This window comes from Anguilla anguilla, chromosome 9 (genome assembly GCF_013347855.1).
Source record: "Anguilla anguilla isolate fAngAng1 chromosome 9, fAngAng1.pri, whole genome shotgun sequence".
Lineage (NCBI taxonomy): Eukaryota > Metazoa > Chordata > Actinopteri > Anguilliformes > Anguillidae > Anguilla > Anguilla anguilla.
This window is the reverse complement of record NC_049209.1, coordinates 47,127,965-47,151,916: the sequence shown is the minus strand read 5'-3', so window position 1 is coordinate 47,151,916 and position 23,952 is coordinate 47,127,965.

Here is a 23,952-nt window from a genome sequence, read left to right as displayed (position 1 = left end):
AAAAGCAAAACTTCAAAGGGCAACTATTAGAGAACTGAAATTACACTTGGCAAAGAGGTGATGTCAGTGCTGTAATGGCTCTCAATTGAGCAAAAGGGTGATGTCAATAAGGCTGAGCTCAGAACTTGACCATTGCCTTATTAAAAGGCCTAAAATGGTATTCTATGTGGATCTATCTGATTTTAGCAGTTATGCAACTCATTAATTAATTCATACGTACATACACTACCAACAGCATGCCAACACTGCTTCTCAATAGCAGACCTACGAGCAGTTTCCCCGCTCTTTTCCATACTCATGATATGGAAGCATTTGTACATATCAAAGCCATAGTACGTTTAGGCACATTTACCACCACCTTCACCCCCCCCGGCCCAAATAAAAACAATTGTTTATACTTCACACTGAATTAGACCCCAAAGCCCACTCGCACTGATGATGATGGCCTTTATATCCAATATACCCAACAGTTTACAGGCCATTATAAACCAGGGTTATAGAGAAAAGTCCTGGATATAGTAGTCTTATTAAAAGCTCCTACCTTGGTGATCTCTTGCTGTTATAATATCCATTTACTAGAACAGGCTTTATTAGTAGTAATGCTAAGGTGTCTATATGTTATTTGTCAGTTTAATGCCTCTAAACTAATAGCACATAATACTGCAGATTCAGACAGGTTTTACTACATTTCCCAGAGGGACTGTGCTCATCACCCACCGGTCAACAATAGAACGCTGTCCAATGACCGCAAGCCACATTCCCAGGCCCCTGGCCAGTTGATATTCTGCGCTGAGGCTGGGAGAAAATCCTGCCGGTTGAAACTCTCCCTCCCTGGATGGCGATATCACCACGACAACATGAGTATGATTCTGTCTGAACTTCCAGGAGGATCACTGCGCTGAATGCTAGCTAAGCTAAGCGACTAATCCAGTGATCTGATGCTAGTCCACAACCCAGTATATATATATACATTGATCTAATTAATCAATGTTTTTTTCCCCCTCAATAGAAAGGTCTGCTGATGTCTCAACAGGCAAGTTCTCTTCCCCATTTCACTTCAGCCAGGTACCAGCTCCTTTCTTTACTTAACCGCTCTACATCGTTGAGTAACACCAACGCGTGTTTCATGCAAAGAGATTGATTCTTCTTCAAAAGATGCTGACTTTGGGTCCCGAAGAAGAATGAGTTTTGGCTGGCAGATTCCTCATCCTTTTAAAACTGAAACTGTCGTGCAATCTGTCTTGACATTACATCATATTTCAAATCAGCAGCAAGTACTTCTGTAAGATTTATTGCCCAGGTTGGCTTAAAGGTTGGCTTCACCAAGTGGCTGCCACTGTTAAAATTGTGTTCAATTAACTATCGGTTCCTGTTAATAAGAGTACCATGGAACCTCTATATAAAATTGGAACAATAGCATTATGGCTTTTTTGACATGATATTATAGCATTTCAAACATGACCGAACAGCTGTTTTCGGTTAATTACAGTAAATGGACTGCTTGCTGATAAAAAAAAATAAGCAAAGCCCTCTTTCCAGCAGATATGTCGGGTGAATTTACAACACTGCTAATATTTGGAAACGGCGCTACGGTTCGAGGCCAGGAATTGAGTGCGATCGTAAAGGTAATTAAAAAGCAAATGGCGGGATAATTATGTTTTAATGGACTGGAGGAGTCCTGCAACATGTTTGTATTTCTGAGATGCATTCTGGTTTTAATTATTTTCCTAGAGGACATAAAGCCATTACATGAAATTGCTTAATTGTCTCTTGATTGCTTTTCTATTTGCCCTCCTTGTCTCCGAATTTTAGCCATGAAAAGAAACTGCCTAATTGAAACATGAATCTTCTGGAGCGTGGAGTTCCATCCTCCTTTATGTTAACCCACCATATAATTCAAACATAAATGAGAAGCGGGTTATTTGTTTGCTCGAAACTGCGCGAACAACGACTCTCTTTAATCCAAAAAAAAGAACAATGTATTTAGTCTCAAGGTGTATTGTCATTCCTTATTGCCAGCCATGTTCCTAATTATTTCCTCCCTTCAATGCCTTCCAGCAGACTGAAAATCTCCAGTCGGCAGTACTCAGCCACTCCAGACTGCAATCTTTCACAACCTTTCTAGAGCCGTGTTAAAATATATAAATCAGAAACCTCTCATATCATTTTATTAGTCTCGGACAAGCCGGTTGTAAACAGACCTCGTAACTACCTTGCTTTTGTGCGGTTGCTGGATAACAGTCGCCTGTCGAAGTGAAGGATCATGGGCCACGGTGGCACTGGAGGGGTGCCCAAAGAACTCTCTAGGCTTTTGTTGCTGCTTCGGCGTGAATTTTTCCCAGGTATACGTTCTGACAAGGAGCAACCGTCTTCATATTTAAAAATTTCACATATGTTGAGCTCTGGCGGTATTTTGTGTGAAAAATTATACTTATACACCACTTATTAGATGTGAAATGCTTTCTACGTGATATTAAGAGGTGAGCATTTAATGTGAAATTTTTTTTTCCTCACCACGCATTAGATGTGTTTCTGCATGATATGAAAGGTGATATGAACATTTGCCGAAGCTAAATTAAAGTTATTTGAATCAACTTCAGATTTAACCTTATGTATATATGCCTCAGCCCACTGTACAGAGAGTGGGGTAACAATCATGACCCAGTAACTAGTCTACTAGGACTTCAAGTATATATTTAAATTAATGTACACGCTTGTTGACACTACTGTGTAGCAAAAAGATCTTGTAGAAGTGTCCTGGTGCAATACAATATATTCACAATAGCAAATCAGTGCTATTGCTGCTTTCTGATATATATTCATTTTGTCAGTTTCTTCTCAAATATGTCATTTTTTCTTTAGAAAGTTTACAAAACCATTGACCGGGACCCGGGACCCGGGACTGATGTAAAAGGTATTGTAACAGTTGCTACTTACTCTGACATTAATAATAATAATAATAATAATAATAATAATGGCCAGATAGTTCTCAATAATTCCTCTGAAAGTTCCCCCTCTTCCCATTCAACTCCAAGTAAATCTTACAGGTATTCACTGCAAAATCAAAAAAAAGGAACATTTGCAAGTTGTTCAATTTTAGTCAAGATTTAAATCTGTACTCAGTTGCCTGAAAAAGTACCATAAACCCAAAACGCCGACAGCAGCCATTTATTCCACTGCAGTTCACCAGTAACACTTGATAAAAGGTTATAGTATAAGTATAGTATAAGTCCAGTCCAATACAATTTTGGGCTTTGACAGAACAGAATACGTAATTAAGATGGTTATTTCTAATGAAAATAAAAGAATAGAACACAGCCTTAGTTCGTGGCTGAGTGGAGAGTGAAGAACAAAGAACACTTAACTGTTATAGACCTTTATGAAGCCCATTATCTTTTTAAAGCATGCTACCCAGATTTCTTTTTAGAAGATTGATTCATTTTCATTCCCAAGGTCTAAACTTATTCATTACTAAAAGCTTCTGGGACCAATGCAGCCTGCCTACGAGGACAATAATATTTATTGGGCTTGCAGAGTATTAACAATGGTTTTAATACGTTTCTTCGTGGGAGGCTTGTTTTCCATAAAGATGGATTGGAAGGGCTTTATGTTGAACATTCTGATATCAGTTCTCTTGTGACCATGAAGAGTGATCTTTTGGAAACGAAGTAAAAGGAGTTCGTGCTCATTTACGGGAATAATAACCATTCAAACCAGCTGAGTTTCAAGGGAAAAGCGTCGGACGTATAAGCGATCTTAGCAATCAAATGGAGTAAAATGTATGAACCTGGGGTTCATGCATTTTAATAGATTCATACTTATACATTTTACATACATGTAATACATTCATTTATACATTCAATACATGTACATATATTAGAATTATTGATACACTTAAGAGTGTTCTCGGGAGTATCAGCCAGAACATTCTGCCTGTTTGATCTTCCTAATGGGTAAATACTATCCAAGGTCCTTCATAGCAATTTGCAGGGCATGGTAGAGGATATAAAACTAATAATGTCAATGTACTGCTGCTTATAATGTAGTGTTGGCCCACCGCCATTTTGGATGACGTTTACTGCTCTTGTCGTAGCGTGAAATATAGGCAGATAGTGCTTAGTATGTATGAGTAAAACCTGGCCATTTTCGTATGTTGAAAACATGTTTTTCTACAGATGAAATTGACTGCTCTTGCCGTAGGTCGAAATTCGCTGTCAGCCGATCAGAGGTACCATGCCCGTTTTGCCTCGACGATGGTAGCCATAATTATGGACTGCCAAGCCCGTCAAGTGTTTTACAAATGGCCCAGTGCATGCTGGGGCGTGAGTTCCTCAATTAACCGACGTGCCAGAGCTGTGTGATTGCCTCTGCTTTGCATATACATTCTGTTCACCATTTGTCCAGGTATTCCCTTCACCACATGTGGTCCTTACATCACAATGGAACAAGAACAAGAGACACAAGAGTATAATAGTTCTGGGGTTGATGAATATATATATATTGGCACTATCAAGGCTTCATTCTGTGAACATAAAAAGTTTTATTTTTATTTTTTTTAAATAATTTAAAGTGTAGTAAGTACTGTGCTATTCATATAATCTATCTTATTTGTACAAGTCTATTATAAACATAATTAATTGACAGACAAAGCGACAGAAAATCATGCTGTGTGCTGAAAACACTTGGAAATATCTGTGTAGACCAGTCTCCCTTTTAAATAATCCCATCAAATCAGAGAAAAATGTTTTGGGCAAATCAGAGAAAAATGAAAAGGGCATGATGACATCCTGAATGCTTACTGTCCTTATTCATTTTCTTTGTCCATTTACTTATTCTGTAATTACAGGAAATGTGTGATTTTGTTTTTTTGTTTTTTTTTTTAATAGCAGAAGCTAGCCAACCATACGTCACCGGGGCTGAGCACTCGTTAAAGTTTTCTTTAATTAAAAACTTTCTACAGTCAACAATGTCTCAGGAGAGACTCTTTGCCCTTGCTGTTAATTTCCACTGAAAATGGACTCAAAGTGGATTATAATGATGCCATTTGCCAGTTTACAGCTGACAGTGTGCATCAGGTTAAATTATACGTATTATAGCCTGTTAACTGCAAGGTTTAAGTGTTACTTTATATACAGGCAAAGGGCACCTCTAACAATAGGTGTCGGTAGGTTTTAAAGTGAAAAGTGTACATACATTCAGACAATTACCTCTAGATCTCTGCATGTAGCATGTATGACATGCAGGTGTGCGGGGGCTGGTGTTACAACAAAATCTGAACTAAAATGGTTCAGAAAAGGGGTTTGTCTTAACTGTGAGTCAATAAACTGTATGTGCTGTTGTACGAGGCCCTAAAATGCCATAATTGACCATAATGAAATAAATGCCCATAATGTAGTCAAATCAAATGTAATGAAGCTCATAATGTGATACAAATCCATTAACATAATAAAATCTTGGACCTGTAACGTAATATCATTTTTGCCCATAATGTAATGACTTCTTCTGTTGTTGCTAGTTGATTACACCACAGGCCTGATAATGGTATGTTTTATTGGTAAATAATGAAATAAAATAAACCAGTAATGCAATAATAGTCTAAAATGTCTTTTAATGCGGTTTTTTTTTTTTTTTTTGATGTAAGCTTTTTGGTGATTTGGGGAAGGTTTGCATTGGTGCCATATTTTGTGGGGTTGTAGTATGATGTAATATTAATTGCTGTGCTTTGTGCTGCTTTTTTCAAATATATACTAATATCATTTCATTTCAAATGTATACTAATATATTTATTTTCTGTTCAAATTGTTGTTTTTGGAAATAGTACTGTGCACAGCATGTATGCCTATATAATTTTGGATTAAGTTGAAAGGTTGTAGCTTTGATCGTTTTGAGCGGTGAAGATGTCTGAGATGTATTTTTACACAAAATTGAGAAGTTGATATTAATGTTTTTATTCATTTAAAAAACTACTATCGTGAGCAGATGTACCAAAAAAGCAAAGTATGACAAAGTGCCACAATGTACCACAAAGTATTAATAAGTTTGGCTATGCACCCAGAAGTACCCCAGAATACACTAAAACACCAAAGTATCACAAAATGCACACCAAAATGTCTCCAAGTATCACAAAGCATGCCACAGTGTCATAAAAAAGGCCACCAAACACCACCAAATATTTTTAGGAAGCCATGGTGGCAGAAGTGTGAATGTTACTCAATACAAACTCACCTGAACAGGTGTGTATTTTTATTGTATTAATTAATACTTAATTAATTAAAAAATATATCAGGACATCCGGCCACATCAACCCAAGTAGTTCTTTCTTTCTTTCTTTTTTAGGGTACTATTTGAGGAAATAAAATAGGACAGGCATGTTATATAATCTTCCCAGTTATGACAGAGCAGATGAACATTCGACACCACCAATGGGAAATATAGGCCAGTTTGAGTGCTAATTCATGCTAAAGCAGAGGTCAGCAAAAGCACCTGAGTTTTTTCCATAGTATCAGTTGGGTCCAAGGGCAGAGTAGGGCAGGGTTGCCCAACCCCATTCCTGGAGATCTACCCACCCTGTAGTTTTTCCACTCCAACCGTAACAAAGCGCACCTCATTCAACAGCTAGAGATCTGGTTGAGCTGCTAATTGGTAGGTTCAGGCATGCCTAATTAGGGTTGCAATGAAAACCTACAGGACAGTAGATATCCTGGAACAGGGTTGGGCAGCTCTGTTGTGGGGGGATTCCTCGCCTTCAGTTTAAACAGCGGATATTGAAATGGCACGGGCCAGAATCGAGCGTGTGTAAAAACCTGTCACACAGCGTGTACAACACCGGGGGAAACGCCTTTCCTGACAGGTAAGGCTGCCGATGACAGAAAAGCTGATGGCAGCGATTCCATCGGGAGGGCTGTGGAAATTGAATCAGTTTCTCTGAGATACAGGTGTCATGTCTGAGATGACGAGGTGCCAGAACGGCATCAGCGGTTTTTTTCGTGAGGTTGCTTTTAAACGTTAGTACAGGGCTCTTTAAAATTGAACCTCAGTGTACACCCACATATGACATATCTCTTTTCATCTTTTTTGGATGTTCCGCAGAAAATTGTAATTTAATACTACATATCATATTAAGGTTACATCTAAATGAGTGCGTAGGATTTCAAATGATGCACTCCCATTGACCTATGTACAGCAATTATTGCATTGAGGTCATTTGTTGTCTATTATACTAATATATATCATCATGATTATGATAATCGCATATGACTCAATGTTGAAAAAGGTCACCTTGACTAAAAAACTCATTTGTGTTGTTGCATAATACAATTGGCCGCATAGTAATTTGTTTATCTGCAAAGTTCAGTACATCGAAAGTCCAGGCCAGGGAAAATGAGGGAAAGTTGGCACGCACAGCATCGTTGGGGTGGTTAAATTAGCATGCGCTAATGACTAAGCACTCCATGTCATCAAAACACAAACTGTTAGATGAGCTGGCATGGGCAGCTGGTTCAAATTTAAAAAACTGTGGGGTCTTTACGTGCCGTGAAAGTAGTCGACTGGTCGGATCGAGAAAACATTGTGGGGAAATCTGTCAGAAAGACTGAATTTTTGATTGTGTGGTCATCGTTCTTAATCCATATCAAATGAAATTTAATTTTTTCAACAAAAAAAAGGATTTGATTATTCAGTCACAAAACTGCTATCAGCTGTGTCATGTGAAATATATTTGAAATGGGAAAATGCCTGTTCAGCATTTACAGTCCATAGTGATACCTTCTCATATCAGAGATCAGCCCTCTGAAAAATGGGGTAAATCTATATGGCCACTGCTGTGAAATATTGACAAAATCAGTATATTAAAACAGCTATGAAACAAAGACATCTAAAATGAAAATACCAGTGTAAAATGCAAAAACTTGATAAAACATATGAACCCTTGTAGGGTTTCTTGAGGGAAGTCTTTTTTTTCTATTACAGTACATACATTCCATTTCAGAAATTTGCCATATATATGCATTATATAGCTTATATGTTGGAACGCATTAAGTTGCAGTGAGAATGGAATCTTCTGCCTATGAAACTACATGTCCCTCTTTTCTGTGGTAAATACTGGAGGTTACCACAGAAAAAAACAATTATCGGTTATATTTCATGCTGAACACACGTCTTCACCTGTGATATTTATTAAACGACACAGCTAATATCAGTTATGAATCTGTTATTGTAACTGCATTTTATATGGCAAAAGAATGACAACAGACAATCTGAAATGATATCGCACAACAGATTTCCCACAATGTTACATTACACACATTCAATAACTATAAAATGGATGTTTCTGGACAGCGATGTTGGGAAACGAAATGGCCGCTAGGCCCGATCTGTTTCCCGGAACACGACACGACAGTCCAGACAATTCAGTCGCGCTCGGGCCAATCAGCTCGACGTGCCTCCACCGACGGCACACAGATCTGCGGTCCGCGTCCCCATCATATCTCCCCCCACCTCAGGGCTTCCCGCTCTGCGCCAGAGACGCCCCCCCCCCCCCCCCACGCTGGTGAGCCGTCGCTCTCCGCCGCTCTCTAAGAGTCCCGTGGCGTGTGCTCGCAAGGAAGCCGTCCGATAACCTCGCGGCGGCATCGGAGAAGAAAAAAAAAACCCTCGGCTAACGTCGCTAGCCGCGGTACGGCGCCCTCTGTGACACGTTCAGTCGCTTTGGAACATTGTTATCCAACTCCAGTCCTGGAGGGCTTAGAGCGTGTGTGCGTGTGCGTGTGTGTGTGTGTGAGAGGTTTTTGTGGTTTTCTATCAATCAGCAGCCAGTGGAGGCCTTGGAAACAGGGTACGTGGAGTCCTTTGGCGATCGATGGCTTAAATTAAGCGGTTACGAAGCACGCCAAAAAACCGGCAGACACTGCGGGACTGGAGTTTGAGATCTCTGCTTTAGAATAATTCCTTTTGGCAGTCTTTTGTGGGGGAAAACATCAGAGTGCCTTTTGGCTAGCAGATTACAAATCCATGCCACAGAGAAAGATCATTATTTAAAAAATGAGAACGCCACAGCAGACATCTCACCCTCCTCTGATTGTTTATGGGACCCGCAAGTGATCGTATGTGACATCAGACCTAATCTGGAAGGAACTTCCTGTTAACACTGAGCCAATCAGCACTGAAGTGGAGAAGCGGACCAATGTCCAAGCACTCTCCCCTTTCTTTTCCTCTGCTCTCTGCTTCCTGCAACCTCAGAACAAACGCCCTGGATGACCTTCGCGATGAGGCTTGTCTGTCGCAAAGGACCGTTGTCTTTTAAGCCCCCGCCTGGAGCTTACAGACGCAACTAAGCAGATTAACGAGTTCCTTTACCAGTCGTGGCGGAAGACTCCGAGCAGGAGGCGGACGCCGACTGCGGCGATAAACGCTCAAGAACACGACGAGCACGTGACCGAGCACACTCCGCATCGGTACCGCATCACCATCCAAACCGACAGGCCAATCAGGACGAAGAACAGGGTCTCCCGCAGGGGAACAACTGGCCCCTCCAGTGCCCTTCAAGCATCTGGACCGAGTGCAACAAGCTCCAATCACAAAATATCCCGAGAGCACATGTGACCATTGTGTTTGAGACTGAACATCTTTTTAATGAATCTTGTGCTTGTGTGCCCTTCTTGGTTTTTTTTATTATTATTATTATTGCATTTATTGAAGACTGTTGCTTTACATTGCATTGTTTCTTATTGTAATATGTTTGGAAACCGCTATTCAGACAACTCAACTCAAAGAAGAACAGAATTGTTATCAATTGTCATCTATTATGTAATGATCGCTATTACGATATATATAAATTCTAAATACTACGATGCAAAAATAGTCCCATGACCAACAAAAGGGTCGATCAGTTTGTCCTTTTCTTAACAATGTAAAATTTGAAATCTTGATGGTAGGGTACAGGAAGTGATCATTCAGACTAAACGTTCCATATGAAGATAGTAGTAAATATTATTTTTATTAATTAATTTATTTTTTACTGTGACCCACCATTTTTCATCTTGATCAAACTTTTAAGGGGTGATAGAATAATTTTCCAGTTTTTTTCCCAAATTTATTTAAATGTGGGGCTTTTTCTAGTGCTTTACTTCTCTCTGGAAAATCTGCATTGCAAAGTTCTGTTTAGCTACCAGTTTTTAAATGTCCCTCCACTCAAGATTTTAAACAGAAATTAATGAAAATCCTCTCTGTGAGCTGCTCTTGATTAATGCCAAATTTGTCCTGATGTGTGTGTGTGTGTTTGGGTTTGCATGTCTGCATGCATGTGTGTGTCAATATCCATGTTATTGGTGCACTTTTTAGTCTTTTCTTTGTAAAATCCCTGTTTTCACCCATGTTGCCTCTTGGCTATGTCTCCCTTATAAACGTTCCCTGTGAAATAAAGGTTAAACAAAATGGAGCTATAAAGAAAGTACAGGCTCCACAAAGAAAATGAGGACTGACTGACAGATTGATTAATTATGCCAAGGCTAATTTATGGCCTTACAGGGAATATGGAATATGCTACTAACAAAAAGAAAATTTTATGTTTATCAGTTGAAAGAAGCTTTGGTAAGTGTTTTGCGACCGTCGTCTGTTTGAAGCCCTCTGTTTCTTCTCATCTGTGTATACATTGACACGGTTTTGCCTTGGGCCTTGAGTATTACTCCAAAAAGAAAGAAGCACAAACACAAACGAACAGGGACCCGTAAGATTCCTCTCGGTTTTGAAGGCAAATGTAATTCCCTGAGGTCTGTGCAGTTTTTTAATCCGCACAGAAGCGACTGTACAGCTTCTGAAGATTAGAATCAATGACACCGTAAAAAAAAAAATGCAAGTTTGCAAGACGGCACTTTTGCCTGCTTATTCATTAGTGCTTGAGTGACACAAACCACGCATTCTGGTTGTGCGGCAAATATGAGAGCCTCATTAGCTCAAGGCCTTGTCAGCAAAGAATTAAGGGAGAGTTAGCACGGTATGCCAAGGGCTGCTTTTGTGATGAAGCACTTTGAGTGCAGAAAAACATCTTGAATAAAATCTGCCTCCTCTGTTTCAGACGGGCTATTGATTTCACATGAACGGCTGTGCATAATCAAAGTAAATGCACAGAGCAATAGGCACCATTGGACCAAGCTTTAAAACACAAATTTAAAACAAAAGAAAATCTAAACTCTTGTTTGCACACACTCAAGGTTCTCATTCAGTTCTATGTACTGTTGATATCTCGTAACTCAACAACTATTAAGTTCGCTACACAGATGCATGCAAACGTGGGCAAGGTACTTAACCTGCAGTGCTTCAGTATATATCCAGCTGTATAAATGGATGCAAAGTCAATGCTATGTAAAAGTTGTGTAAGTCGCTCTGGATGAGAGCTCTTTACTCTGCCTTATTTGAGAAACTAGAAGGTGCCGGAAGTTACGCCGAGCTCTCCATTTCCAGTCTTCCCAAAGGCCACAATGCCGCAGATAAGATGACAGTTATTACACCTTCTTTTTTTTTTTTTTTTTTTTTTTAAGCCTCTGAACTTGAATCGCGCCCTGCAGGGAACAGCAGGCACTGAAGCCCCGGGCACAGAGTGGCATGCAGAGAGAGCCCGCGGCGAGGGGGGGGGGTGCCACGGATCGCCCCGCGCCACGTCCGTCACCGTAACCGTTAGTGACAGGACGAGCAGCTCCTATTGATCTCCCCTTCGTCAAACTTAATCAGATAACGATTCGAGGCCTGATTAATGGATCGGCTACACTTGGGGGTTTTTTTTTTTTTGAAGTCGGTTGGGGATGGTGTCGGGGGGGGTTGAAGGATACGACTCTGAGAGGGTGGAGAGAAAGAGGAAAGAGCCTTGATTTGTGATCTTTTCCATCTCCCCCCCTCACCCTGCACGTGACGAGATGGCGACTTGCGCGGAAATCAAAGTCTCTTGTTCGCGGGGATCGGTGAGGCGCCAGAACTGGGCCAAATGCGCACTTGAAAGATTTCTGCCAGTGAAATGCGTGGACCCCTGAGGATTGTCAACGGAGCGTTTTCAAAAATTTACATATGAAAGAATAATTCATATTTCCAATTTTCAATATTCGGGAAAACAGTTTCTTTTTCTTAAATTGCCAGTAATCAGCAGGAGGTATAAATGGTTAATGTATAAAGCATCAAGAATCATTTGCCCATTCTCAAAAAAAAAGAATCATTGGATATACTTAATAAAATTATGGACGCTGGTTGTATGCAATATTCTGAAGTGTATGTGACGTGAACTAATTGAGTACTTGTACAAGGAGATCATTTTATTAAGTAATTAGATAATTTCATAAAATATATCCAATTATTAATTTTTTTTAAAGTGCCGGTCTGTGATGTACTTACAAGAGGAAAATCCGATACCTGGCACCTTTGTGAGCTCTGGAATACCTACCTGTGCTGTAGTTCGGGTTCTAGCCCCAGTGCAAATTTGAGTGACCCCCCCTGCACATAAATACCCAGCTCAACTGATGTTCACAATTACACGCCGCAGGTGACCGTCACTCACCCATCGACGCCTGGCCGAAACCTCAAAATTGTCATGTATGTGAAAATGGCCTCCACCTGCTTTGTGAATCCAGATCCCATTACACACACATTGCGGGGGCCTCTCCCGGTTCACTTGACTCCTTCATTTCGAATGATTTAGCAGCGGGAACCGGGAATGTGGAACGAGGGCCCCCGCAGTCAAACTCACAGTGGGTAACAGGCAGCCCGTGCATATGTTAAATCAATGTACTGTATCACGCCAGGTCCACGCGCTGAATGCTTAACGTGCGATATACCTCGGGCCTGCGTTATGACTACAAGTCCCATGAGTCACTCGTGTTCGTTCTTCACCTCTGCGCTACTGCTGTGGACGACTCTTCGGTCTACTTCTTTATCTATTTTGTGTTTGTTTTTCTTTATATTTCAGCTTAATCATTTAACCCTGAGCCCAGATCACTCTCGTTCGACACTGGTATATGTACGTGACCTCGTACAATGATTGACACGGTCAGTGAAAAGGTGATGATGAGAAAACATGCAACTTTTGCGTCTATTGTTAGTGACAGAATTAGTAAATTACTTAAAAACTAGGCACCAAAATGACTATCATACAAAAGGAAGCCAACGTGAAACAATGAAATGTTAGCCAAAATGGGGGCCCAGATGTTGGCTGAATCCAGGTCAAAACGTCTGCAGAAAAAGCAATTTATGCATGATAAGTGATAATTTGCTGTGATTTCTAGTGAGATCCTATGATAATGGGATCTGGATCAATGTGACACCTGTAACTCACGTGAACTTAGTCAAAGGCTTATTACTTTACTTTTTATTTTCATAAACCTAATGCAGGTCCTAATTTTTTTGTAACTTCACAGCAAATATCCAGAGGCTTTGTCACAAATCCAATTTATGATTTTGCATTCATTAGTCTTACCATGCTGTTTCTGAATAACTGGGTTTTTACTGAGACATTTTCTTCTCTCTTCTTTGCGATATCTTTTTTTTTTCCAGTTTTTCCCTCTCGCTGATAAGTATATCAGTCAGCATCGGTAGGTTATTCGGCATTGGTCTATCCAGGCTATCATGTCATTAACAGCTATGGCACAATTTATTGGATTACGCAAGTTTTTTTTTTTGCATTGTCCACAGGTCATTTACTTCCTGTTAACGCTAATAACCGTACGTTCACAGGAGGTCCCGTGGTACATTATGTGATATCCGGTTGCACAAAGTCAACGCTGCCGACACACGTGGGGGCGGTTTTCTCATTTGACGAAAGGTAAAAAATGTGCGCCCGTCTGCAAGAGCCCCGTCCTGTTCGGCCCGTTGTCATAGTGACACTCCTGTCGCCGCCCACAGCGCGTGATGCTGTTGAACAATTAGAAATAATGAAGTCATAAATAATGGAAAACAATCACAGGAACTGCGGTCGGTAAGATATTTCGGGGGGGGGGGGGGGGAATAAAGCACCCGTAAGACGCATGTTGTTCTGCTTTGCATTCTAAAAGAGGTAAGAGGCCACGTGCCCTCTATCCAAAATTATTGGGGGAAACGAAAAATCTAGTGGAACAAGAAGTCGGTGTGTTCCGAATTAGACGAGACTCCAAATGTCTCCCGGTCTAAGGTCCTTATCTTGGCAAAGCTTTAATTTCCTACAAATGAGGAATTAATTACTCCTTCCAAAAAAAAAAGAGGGGAGGCTGCATAGAGGAGATAAATGCTCTAAGTTGCCCTGGGGAGGAGGGCAATGAAACACACAGCAGAACCCCTTCACTGTGGCACAATTATTCTGGGGCACAATTATTTTATAGCAAAAAACCGAACGGAAGCCAAAGCTTTTCCCAGGGTTTCTATCCCTCCAGCTGTGTGTGTGCGTGTGTATGGGCGGGTGTGTGCATGCGTGGGTGTGTGTGTGTGTGTGTGCATGCATGTGTGTGTATGGGCAGGCAAGTGTGCGTGTAGTGTGTGTGTGTGTGTGTGTGTGAGTGAGTATGGGCAGGCAAGTGGCCGTGTTGTGTGTGTGTGTGTGTGCGCACGCGTGTGTGTGTGTGTGTGTGTGTGAGACTGTGTGTGTGTGTTTGTGTGTGTGTGTGTGTGTATGCGTGTATGCGCGTATGCGTGCACGCGCGCGTGTGTGTGTGCGTGCGTGTGTATGTGTGTGTGTATGCGTGCACGCGCGTGTGTGTGTATGCGTGCGCGCGTGTGTGCGTGTGTGCGTGTGTGTGTGTGTTTGTATGCGTGCGTGTGTGTGTGTGTGTGTGGGTGTATGCGTGCGCGCGTGTGTGTGTGTGTGTGTGTTTTCCAGCCATTACATGTGGGAGTACTTAGCGGGCACTGTGGTCTCTTGTACAGAGTTTAGTACTTAATTTCCCCGGTGCCTCAGTGTTTAGTGACAGACATGCAGCCGGCCCTAAGGCCTGCATTTTGCTTCATACTACATCAACCTACAGTAACTCTGATTAACCCTCTCTGTCACTCTGGAGCACATACAGGTCTGGATGCAAATCCTCTCACAAATACCTTACTGTAGCAACATGTTTTCCCTTTGAATTCAACCTCAACAGCAAAACTCAGCTCATCCTTGGTACAATGTGGTAACATTATGCAAATTATAACATGTACAGCCCTGTTAACACCCGAAAACTGGGGACAACATTTTTTGTCTTCGAGACTTCTAAAATTTAAAAAGTTTTGTTTAGCTCTTGTTAACTCCACACAAAACACCGTATCATTTGGGAAAAACCTGTGGCTGAAATGTGTGGCGAAACACGAATCGCATCGAATATTTATTTTCTCCGCTAGCGGCTGAACTGGCCGCGGAGGCGGGGTTCGGACGGAGGCGGGGGCAGCGCGCCCCTCGAGTGACAGGCGTGCGCGGGGGGGGGGGGGCGCTCCGGTGTGCCCGTGAGGCTTCTCAGGTACAGAAGGCGCCTGTGACAGGGGGGTTATTTTTACCCTCCTCCCCGGAGGCGGCGCGCAGTCAGCACAGCACGCCGGAGTTCTGTAAACCCGCTGCGGCTGTTCGTCCGAAACCCGTCAGGCAGGTCGATGTTCTCCCCCGTCCCGTCTCTCTCTCGGGAGTCCTGAGACCGTTCGTTAATAGCGCGAGGGTAACTGCTCCGCGTCCCCTCCACCGAATTAAACTCGCGTGATGTCACGTCTTTCTGGGCATGAGAAAAGCGGATCTGTGTGATACCCTGATAATGTCAATAACCCCAAATATCTTCATTATGTCCCTTTTTTTGCAATAGACCGAGCAACAAATACTTTACGACACACCGATTATTGGATGTTGTGTTTCTACAGAATGTGCTATTAATAATATGCAGTAGTATAGAGTATTTTCAGCACATGATAGTCACAACTCATATTGCTTGTGAATGTTAATAAAGCAGATTAGCAAAGCTGGAAACCAGGGGTCAGGAAATAAAAGTCCTGCCATTAGTCTTGCTAATTAGCCAATACAGGTGACTGGAACAAAATACTGGGGAGAAATGTTACTTTCTGAACCTGGGTCATCCATTTCGGCATAGTAATGCTATAACGCGTTAGCTTATTTGTATACATCTGTCCCAACATTGTCAAGGGTAATTGGTAATGTCTACATTAGAACATGCATCGTAATGAACTGAAATAGGGTTTTAATTAAGCAATATGGCACTCGAGGGCGTGCTGTGTGGGTGGGTGCTGTCAGGCATGACGCAAAGTGAAGTGTCAGCAAACCCCCGGAGCTGTGACTGTATTCACGATACAGCACGGCCTCCAGTGCTTTTATAAAATGGTTACAACATATAGAAACAGATGATGACACAATGTTATTTATTTAGCAATATTATTTGTGGGCGACAGTTGTTGGGGTGATGCTGTTTACAAACAGGCCGTTTGATTAACTGTTACTGTATCCGATTTACAATCACGGCAGAATGCGGCGTCAGCCAATCAGCATCCAGGATCGAAACAACCCGGTTTGTAATAATGGCATTTAACGGAACATTCATAGACTTCTCCTAAGATGCGTATCCTTAGGATTAAGAGGTACTGATGGTTTAAAAGTGCAAAAAGTTAATTACTGCTCGATTGTGTTGAGATTCACTTGCAGTCTCACTTAGAGTGTTCTGTGCTTTTGCAGGTACATTTTGGGTGTCTAAGCCACAGATATTTATTGCATATATAACAAACTATTTGAGACAGATCAAAATGCATAAGAAGTATAAATAACACCATTAATGCGTGTTTATTATATGTGTCTTATTATGATGTTTGTAGGGAATAAAGTTTTATATTTTGTAAGTACATTTTCTTAAGACATCTTTGCGTGGCAATGTTGTGAGTAGTATTATAATCAGAGTAACGCTGTCTGATGAAATCCGACACTCAAGCTAAGAGGTGGCTGACTTGAATCTTTAGTACTCTCTCTTAAAACTGCATTTGAATACAAAATCAGGAGCGCTAAATCAACCGCTGTCAAATCAGAGTTAGTCATAATTTATGTGAGACATCGGGCCGCGGAACACCTTTTGTTAATCATCTCAAATTCGGCTAGTTTCTAATCATGTCGCCGCGGCTCTACTGTTTTCGTGTGCTTTTATTTACATTTAATCAGGGGCTGAACTGAGATGACACCTTCAGTGTGTCTATCCATCTGTTACTAAACCCGAGGTTGAGTAAGGCATGGGCAATTTGAGTGCAGGCCCGTGACACTTAGCAGATATTTACCAGCGCTGTAATCAGTGTTGTTTCAATAAAATCAGCCCCCTTGAGATGAAGAGCTCGCCTATCCAGTAATTAAAATCCCTGTGCAATTCGCTCCTCTTTAACCTGTTGACACTGCTGGAAGAGACATGGGGGCTGCTCCTTCTCCGTAGCGCTCCCGCGCTCGCCCAGCTGGCTCTGTGACAGAGCTCTCTCTGTCCCTTTTGTGCGTGCAGATGTTTAGAAAATGTTCGTAGGTGCGTTCGAACACGTTCGCCTTGACTTCACAAAGCACTGCTCAAAGTGAATTACACAACGGGCCAAACAGCACTCCACTGGGTATGACATTGGGACACATTTAGAATTTTTTTTTTTTTTTTTTTTTTTTTTTTTTTTAATCCCACTGTTTCCAGTTACCACTTATTGTTAAATGGCTGCCAGGCCCATTAAGATGGCATGTGTCCCAAGCACTGCTATAGGAAGGAAACAGATACGTGTACTATATCAGAAGCTATACGGGTTTCGCCATTGAAACTGGCAAAGCAGGCCGCGGCTCTGTATAATGTTAAAAAACTTTATTATGCGACGGCCTTTTTTTTTTTTTCTTTTTTTTTTTTTTTCAGAAAGCTCCAGTGTCAATGCTATCGCCCGGAATCCCATCCCCTATCTAATTCCCAAGACAAATGTTTGAGAAACGGCACTGATATTACAGAGCCACCGCAGCGTGATTGACTGAGTGGTCTTAGGTTTCAAAAGGAAATTGAAAGGGGGGCCCCTTTCCCGGAAATTCCTCATCATCAATGCATCAAATCCGCTCGCGTCTCATGCTCATGCATCTTCAATTTTGGAACGGGTATTAAAATTTATGGCTCCGAGCATATTTTTTTTTCCCCCTACGGGGCTACCTGGGATAAGGCTTATGGAATATGTGAGTTCTGCCACCGCTATGGACGCTAGGTCCCTTCACCTAAAATGGTGGCGGATTCGAGCGATAGCACGCGATACGGCCAACCTCATTACAGTCTCCGCTCTCCTATGGCCGGCAGAACCAAACTCAATTCTGCTCGGTGAATCAGGGTGCCAACCAATCGGGACCAATATGTGAAAAGCGGACTTTGATGTTGTCTGCTCATACTGTTATGCAGACAATAGTCAGATTTTATTTACATAGTGGATTTTACAAATTATTTGTTCCAATACACGTCACAATATACCCCAGGCTAAAATCAATAAAATTAAAAAATACTCCATAATGTAAATACTATGTGATCTTTGTAATATAATAATACACACAATATTGTTTTTTTTGCACAATTGTCTTCATTATTATTTTGTAAGTATATCCAAACTGACAAGATTGAAAAAAGGAAACACTACTTGACACCAGCTACCTCTGTTATCTGTGATTTTCTGTATATCTTCTGAAATGAACTCAAGAATAACACTAAAAAGAATAAAGGGGTTTCAGTACCTCTTAGACCACTTCCAATGCCAGCCAATCTAATTTCTTGAAATTCCGTAACGTGTACATCCCACACTCTCCCCTCACCCCTCTCTCACTCAGGCACACAAACAAACAAGATACAATCTCACAAACACTCCTAGACCTCACAAACATTCATATACAATCTTGGTCCAATGATCAATGCATAGAATAACAAGATAGGACAATTAAAAAATAAGATAAAAAAGGAGGATGTTCCTTTATTTATCAAGCTTCTGAGTGACTGCAACTCCATATAAGCTACAATACTTCACAAATTGTCCTCCATATTCTGCCGAATTGTTTCTCTTTCTCTTACTAGTCACGATAATGTCATCGGCCGTGCGATTGCTGGGTTCAGAAGTCTCAACTGCAACCCATGCCGGTCTCAGACGGGGGGGGGGGGGGGGGGGGGGTTGGGGGTTTCATAAACCGTAAAAAGAAAAAGATACCGCGAACGTTTGCATCATAAAAAGAGCGGGAAACAGCGAAGCAGCGCTCCCTTTGGGGAGGGTGACACTGTGACAGCCGCGCGCCCGGTGCCAAGGCCTCTGCGGAAGACTTTTCCGGAATGCCTGAGCGGAAAACCTCGGGGGGAAACTGGGAGGCATCTGTTTATTATTAAGAGCGGGAGGCTTGGCTCCAAAGAGAAAAAATGGCAACAAAAAAAAAAAAAGGGACAAAGAAAAATAGAGTTTTAAACACCAAAGACGAAAGTACAAACTGTGAAACTTGCAGCGGGGGTGCTGAGGGAGTCAGGCTTCGCAATGCTTTGCTTGGCTGGACGAACAGGTCGGTGTGGGGTTGGCACTTTTCCGTGAGAGGTGCACAAAAATAAATCCTCTTTTTTTTTTGCCCTTGAAGGCAAATTGCTCTGCGCTGTGAAGTTGCTGAGCAATCACATAAAACGCACATAATGGACAGGGTGTACACAGTTCCAAATAATAAATACCTGGAGACATGAAATAGCGTTGATCACCCATTCTGTTCCTGTTCGAGGCGTTAGGTGCTGGCAGCGGATAGGAGGTGGGCAGGTTTCGCTACGGGTGAAATATGAGCTAGCCATACACTGTCAGCAACTCTGGCCTGTCTGGGTCCCAAAGCTAAAGAATGGGAAGACTTGCAGGAGCAAATCAGGCCACAGCTGAGCCGGTGTGGTCATCAGTGGAGTCACCACTACAACTTGCTGCTCAGCGCATTTAGCGCTTTGAATGGTAGGTTTTTTGGAATGATTTATTTTTATTTTTTTCAAAATTCAAAGTCGGTGTTCTAGAACTCTCAACCTTTCAATCACCAGTAGGGATTGTGACATCAGCATTAGAATGTTCAGTCTGAATGAACATTCTGATCACGCATCTGTGATCTCACACCTTAAAGGCTTAAACTTTCCATAGAAACCGGCTGAATCACAGGGGATCTTATATCATAATTATGGATGCATGATCACACTGGGGTTGTATTGCCGTTGGCAGTAATAGCTCAAAACAAACTCATCCATATCAGCTTATGATTATGGCTGATTATGGCTGATATGATACGCCTTAAGGATGACGCAACTTGCATGTGCCAGGGAGGCAATGCATCTGATGCTGCAAAATTAAGTTAAAATGCAATGCTCAAAAAGTAGCCCTATCATATTTATCCCAATAACTGAATGACAACAGACTGAGCACTCATAAAACATCTATTTCGCCCACAAACAAACAAAGTTAACTTCATTGGGTGATGAACAAAACAACACACTATCACCTAAAATAAAAAATAAAAAAATCATAGCATGCAGCAAACACAATAATATTTATTTTTTAAATTTTTTTTTCAAACTAAGTTGTGGAACACCAATAAACTTTAACGCTCAGCAGAACTCCCACTTTGTGCAATAAATTTCCACAAGGCCATCGCTCAAATTTCCTTGTTTGCTTTCTGCAGAAGCTGAAGTCAGCGATTCCATATTAACAGGTGGAATCCATCATTTTGGCTCAATTGAATTCACCGCAGGTGAAAGCTTTGGTTTGGTTTATGCAATTGCGCTAACTGTTGAAACTACAGGTGTCTGCGATTAACATTACAAGGCAGAACAATAACTCATCCTGTCCTTTTAGTCATTGAGTGTTGCTAAATGGATAGTTGGAACCAATGTTACATCAGTCTAAGCAGGTTTCAAGTATGTCAGCATAGACAACTCAGACATAAGAAGGTTAAAACACATAAATCCTAAATAGTTAATCACAAAAATTCATGATATACACCTTTGGATGATTGTCTTGCCTTGGTGTTCTTAATCAGTTCAGACAAGTAACTGTTGCATCTTTCAGATGCAGCACAGACACATTACATCCGTTGTTGAATCTCATCAACTTTCTCGTTCTCACCCCTTCCCTTTAAACAAAGAAACAGCACCTGCTGTCAGCTGATGGGGAAGGGGGGGGGGGTGTGTTATTGTTACCCTGTTAGAATGCAATCCTTCCCCCTCTAAAAGTGGGAAAGAATGGGGACACTTACAAGGGAACACCTTGTACACATAGACTGCAATGTGTGATGTCAGAACTGACCAATAGCCCTGGGGGTGATTAGAAATAGACTTCCTGTTCACACTGAGCAAATCAGCATTGATTGATAGGTGGATATCGGGTCCAGAGTTGAGATTTTGAAGCCAACACTATTGGGTGACTAAAAAAACAACATGCTATCAGTAAAAAAATAACCAAACCATGGTAAGCAACATACACAGTCATACCCATAAAAAAAAAAGTTGTACACAAATAAACTTTGATATAGAGCAGAACTTCCCATATTGAGTAATACATTTCAACAGTGCCATCACTTAAGTTTTAGCGTTCACTTTCTGCTGAAGCTTTGGAACAGAGATTTTGAAGAGTTGGTGAGTTGGTTGTGTGAGCGAGCTCTGAGCTCTGCAACTCTAGGCCTTGGGGGAAAAAAAACAGACCTTGCCCTGGTGATGAATCCCACGTCATAAGACTATCCAGTAGGCTGGGATTCACCTGTGCAACAAGGCCAGCCTCTCCTCTCGACATTACACACAATGGAAGGTTCAGAGTAAACCTGAGGTCAAGACGTTGGTTTTGGTGAAAAACCCAAACCAGCAGGCCTTTGCCATGAGAGGACCGAATCAAATCGAAAAACCATTTTATTTGTACAGAGCTTTCTACAGAGAACTGTCAGAAAGACACTGCAGAGAAACAGAAGGAAAACATCTCTCTGATGGGAAGGAAAACACTGAAACGCTGGTGAAAGAAACTCCCCGGTGGGAAGAAATCTCGAGAGGAACGTGGCTATAGAGGGGGAGCCCATCCCCCGCTGACCCTCACTGAGTTCCCCCACTGTCAGTACACAGCCAAAGGATGGTGCCTAACCCTTCTGCACGGGGCAGAGGATAACCACTCCTGCAGAGGACCAGCCAAACCCCCAAACCACTCTGCCCAGCCACCAACCAGACAGTATAACAACCCCTGACCATCAAAGATGGCACAGGATTATTACTGCGTCTGAGCATAGCGTTATTACTCTTTGATAACTCCGCCATAAATGAATTAATTGCAAATAAATGTTTTGTGTTACTGAACGGAGTTGTCTCTTTATTCTGATAAGTGGGCTCTACTGATTAAAACTAACTCAAATTAAAGGTCTTGGTAGTTTCCCCCTAATTATTATAAATTGTTAATGTTTAGTCATTAGCTGGTGCCCCATTGCTGGAGAAAACCCTTGATCTACCTCTGAGGCAGATAAGTCAGAAGCACAGAACAGTCAGGAAAAGCCAACATCATTACACAGCCATTAAAAAATTGTTGGCTAATTTGAGTCAAAATGTACTTTTAAATAATTCACATGTACAAAATGCTTCACTGAAGCTTAAGCACTGACTGGTGAAAGGTTAACATTCACAGTAGAATGTAATCGTGTAGGTCACAAGATTTGGCAACCATAATCAGTATCTGGAAAAATACTTTTTAAAGTAATACATCTAAGTCATTGCAAAAAATTAACTTATCTCTGAATTTTTGCTTAAAGATAAAAAAAAAAGATTTGCTCTTTTTTCATTATAACGTTTGCCATTTTGATTTTGTTTGGTGGGTGACTAACAGTGTTTTTCACCATGGTTATTTTTGAGTACTACCAAAATTAAACCATCTTAGTAGTTTGTGCAGTGTGTGTATGTGTTCGTGCGTGTGTGTGTGTGTGCCTGTGCATTTGTGTGTGTGTGCCTGTGCGTATGTGTTTGTGTGTGTGTGTGCGTGTGTGCGCATGTGTATGTACGTGTGTGTGTGTGTGTGCATGTATGTATATGTATATATATGTGTGCCTGTGTGCATGTGTGCGTTTGCGGACACGCAATGATTATACACACATACGCCTCCAAAGAGGTACAGACGGACTGCAGGCACGCGATTGGCCACAGTTTCTGCCATTCAGTGAGACGGAGTACAGCCTCACCAACCGAACCCCTCCCTCCATCCCACCATCCCTGATCAACACTCCGACAAATGAAGTGCTTTCCCTCTGGGCTGCCAGGCAAAGCCGGAACCGCCACAGAGACGGACTCCTCCATTTCAGGTGCCCGGGATATACAGCGCCACTGGACTGTGCGCGAGCGGGATGAGTCACATGACACATCCGCTGTCTACTGCTTCCCTCAACTGTGACCTAAGAAAGGTTTTACAGAGAACACGGTCCAGGATAATAAAAAAAAAAAGAAAAAAACCATTCCATCAAAGCATAACATATTTCCTTTTTTCCCCGAATTGGCTAAGGCAGATATTTTGTCAGTCACGCACCGACAAGCATAAACCTTCGCCTCTTTAAAGTACAACAGATGGTCCAAATGATGGGGGGGCAGGAAAAAGCGGGAAAAAGGCCTTGAGGAAGATTTGCTTTATTTCGATTCAAGAGTAGCGGGAAAGGCGCCGGGAGTTTATTTAGAAAGTACCGCCTCGACAAAAAAAAAAACGGAGAAGAACACCGGCTGCTTTGAAAGAACCTCACATGCCCGCGATGAAATGAAGAGGGAAAAGCGTTCGAAGAAACGGTCGAGGGCTATGCTGTGAATTTCGCGGCATAGCAGGTGCCGCGGTCGCCGAGATAAAAGTTCAGTCTGACCCAGTGACAATGAGAATTTGTTCAAATTATAGTAAGACGGTGACATGTGACACGTAAAGTGGCAAGTTAACATTTGAAATTGAAGGTTGCGATGATCCTACATTACTTGGAAATGCAAATGAAACAATAGCACAGAACATATA